The sequence below is a fragment of the Montipora capricornis genome, chromosome 6 (genome assembly GCF_036669925.1).
Source record: "Montipora capricornis isolate CH-2021 chromosome 6, ASM3666992v2, whole genome shotgun sequence".
Classification (NCBI taxonomy): Eukaryota; Metazoa; Cnidaria; class Anthozoa; order Scleractinia; family Acroporidae; genus Montipora; species Montipora capricornis.
In genome coordinates, this window is record NC_090888.1 from 2,106,766 (window position 1) to 2,110,355 (window position 3,590).

The following is a 3,590-nucleotide window of genomic DNA, read 5'->3' on the forward strand; positions in this document are numbered from 1 at the left end:
CATAGTAGCACTTTAAGTCATAAATTATAAATTTGTACATGATAATGTACATTTTGGCCTCGATATCAAAATATATTAAAACAGAGCATGGGTTGTCAGAGGGTTTTTTTTTGGGCAATCTATCATAAACATCGCGAGTTAACGAGCAAGGTTGAATTCAACGCCGGTAAATGACGGCGAATCTCTATAGTGAATCTCTATAGTGCGTACGTAATGCGTGCGCCTCATAATATGCTAAAATCCAACGAACGTTAGTTGTATTTTTCTCGTGAAAGAAATAGCGGTGGTCAAACACAACCCAAGCGCTGAGTTCGAATCAATCAGTCAAAGTCAGTCTCCACCCAAAAAACATTGTCCTTGAGGTTCAAGACACGTTTCAGATTATACTACTTTTTTTTTCTTTGAAACAACAACGTAGTTTAATCTGCAAGAGCAGATAATCACTGTTCACTGTTGCTCCCATTCGCCATAGCGATCCGGGGGGTGTCTGTTTCGTTGCTGTCTTCTGTCCATGTCATGATGATCCACCGGTGGCCCAGTCTTCCTCGTGATCACTACTTTTATCAGTTTGCTCTTCTCTTGCGTTAAATTTCTTTACTTCTGTGACGTTCATATGGTATTGATATTTCTGACTGTTTTGCGGGGACTGAATCACCACACTATTACCCTTTCTCTCAATGATTTCATAAGGTTCAGGCTGAAAATTGGTTTACAGCTTGTTCGACTTTTTCTGCTTTAGAAGCACCTGGTCCCACTTGGAAATCGCAAGGTTGAGCGCCTCTACTTGTGTCTGCATAAATCTTCGCCTTAGTCCTCTTTTCCCAGTCACGGTCTCGTAGCTCCTCATCATTTACTGCTCTCTCGCATAACTCTGGCAGCTTTGTGCGTATTCGTTGGCGAAACAACGACTCTGCCGGGCAGACTTCAGTAACACTGTGTGGCGTTTACTATAGGTTGCGAGGTAGTAAACGAGCTCTTTCCTCCAATCTTTACCTTCCACTTGTGCGATTCTCATACTCTTGAGCAAACTCCGGTTTTGTCGCTCTACCTCGCCATTGCCTTGGGCCCATAATGGAGTAACCTTAAGGCGTAGAATGCCATTATCAACAAGGTACTTCTCAAATTCTACAGATCAGAACTGCGGTCCGTTATCACTCGTTATGCTCACAGGTAGACCATGGACAGCAAATATTTTCTCAAGACGCAAGATGATCAGGGACGCGACAACTGATGTCAAGATTTCTACTTCATAGTATCTGGTGTAATAGTCAACAACGACCAGCAGGTACTCCCCATGTGGCATCGGCCCCAAAAGGTCTAAAGACAAGTCCTGCCATTTGCCTTGCGGTAGTTCAGTGGGCATCAAAGGCTCTGGTGAAGTAGGTTGTGGGACTAATTGACATCCATGGCAGGACCGCACGTAGCGTTCTGCATCTTTGTCTATTTCAGGCCACCAAACTTTTGTTCTTCAATCTTAATTTCGTGGCAACTATCCCCACGTGTCCCTCGTGTGCAATTGACAGTACCCGCTGTCTTTTAAACTTCGGGGGATAACGATGCGGGTCCCCCGCGGAACTACTTTGCCCTTGGTACACAGTTCTCCTCTTACTGGAAAATATTGAACTGTTTCTTTTTTGTTCCAGTAACCAACACGAATGCACTGTCTGACATCAGAGAGCTCCTTATCTTGATGTGAATGTGTTGTGGTTTAATTTTGTTTTTGGTTTAAAAAATTCATTTTTTTTAACTGGTTTCATTTTTTTAGAACACTCCCTATTTTAACATATTTTGATGTATTTCTGTAACTAATTTTATGGAGTATCTATAAAATAAATTAGAGAAATCATTTTAAGATTATTATGATGGATTGTGGTCTCTGATGCTATCAAAGACGATAATTATGATTTATTGCATGTGAGAAATAATTTTTAGTGATTAGGGTTAAATGCTCAGCTTAGTGATTAGGTTTAAGCTGTCAATTCGGTTTACGCACTTATTTAAAACGGTTAGCATTTCAGGAGGTGTATGACAACTGCACACTACCTACAAATAGCGCTGATAAACTGTATTTAAGTCTATAAAGCACCCATTTCGAATACCGCTGAGAAGCAGTATTTAAGTCTAATCACCTATTTTAAAACGGTTAGCTTTTACTGCCAGTTAGGGTTAGTCTGCAGTCTGCAAATGTCAGACACTGCATTCCAGGTAAAGGATGGGCACGTATTACAGTGATTGGAGTAAAAGTATCACTTATTTGCAGTGTTTAGTCTAAAACAACCGTTGTCTTGGTTTTTGGGTTAAGAATATTGGTTCATGGTGGAGGTAAAGCACTCTTTCCTATGTAGGTTAAAGGGGTTTAGTTTGTAAGGAAGCTGTGCCACAGCTTCCTTACAAACTAAACCGGGTGCTGTGTCAGTGGGGAAATCATAAATAAAGAAAACGGTTTATCAACTGAGTTCATATGGTAAATTGACCACTGTAAAGAAATTGGAAAGCCGTTGTTTCGGGTGTTAGCCCTTCGTCAGAGCTAAACCCTTTTCTGTTTTTCACAAGTAGAACTACTTTTCGCAGTGATATTTAATCATTCCTTTGGAAATATAACTTGTAGAATACAAGATTCATAAATATTTGTCTCAGATTTTAATTTAAAAAGAGCATTATACAACTGGAAAGTAACTACATTACCATTAAACGTAACAATGGTATTAATTGTACTGTTTCAATATTAATAAACTATAATTTAGCTTGAAAGGAAATTACTCATTTTGCATGGTCAGTTTACAAGCTGAATGTAAAGGGAATTTCTTTGAAATAATCGAAAGTAAGATTAGTAGCACTGCACACGTTTAATGTTGTAGGAGAAATGTCATTCGATTCCTCCCAAATTGTTCACTATTCGAGTATAATGGTTTGCGATCTCAGTTATTTTTTTCGTAAAAGCATGTTGGGGTGCAAGGGTACCAGCAAGTCGATTTCTATCAAAGAGAGGAATGTTGGCGATGCCGTTGGTTCTTGGGCATTTTCTGTGCATGAAATAGATGTGACGGGTTTCTGCATAATTTCTTTGAAACCACTTTTCCATAATTTGCTGTTCTCTGTGAGAAATTCGACTGTGTGCTTGGGACAAGACTTGAAATAGTTCCCGTTTTGGAACTACTTTCTTGTTGTTTCCTGTAAAGAGTTTGCCGTTGCTGTAAGCCCATTTCCTTCGAGCTATCATCTGCTGTTCCATTTTGTTAATTGTTTCGGCTTAGATCGATCCTTGTTTCCTGAAAGGCAGAGTTACTTCTCTGTTCTTTTATTTTAAGAAATGTTTGGCCTTGTCTTTAGGTGGCCTTTCAATTTGTCTATTTCTCTATAGAAATCGATTTCGGACAAACAATTGAGAGTAAAAATTAGTGATAATAATTTTGAATGACGTTTCGATGATTCGTCCATCATTTTAAAATTCGTAAAAACTAAAAACTAAAAGTCAGATTCTTGTGAGTTCTTTAAATACTAAGAATGTGTGAAAATCTCGTTGCATGTAATTAAAAACACTGCAATGTGGAACGTAGAGGGTAACAAGTAGGTACTAAATAGTTTTGCTC

At 38.9% G+C, this 3,590-nt stretch overlaps 1 protein-coding gene across 1 annotated transcript in view; it reads left to right on the plus strand.

The window, feature by feature from the left end:
• Positions 1 to 2,738, plus strand: part of LOC138051181 (BTB/POZ domain-containing protein 2-like) — a 5,402-nt gene extending 2,664 nt beyond the window's left edge. Inside the window, exon 1 of the mRNA XM_068897341.1 lies at positions 1 to 2,738. This exon is cut by the window's left edge and continues 2,664 nt beyond it. The gene's annotated coding sequence lies outside the window, so the exon portion shown is untranslated.
• Positions 2,739 to 3,590: the final 852 nt, after the last annotated feature.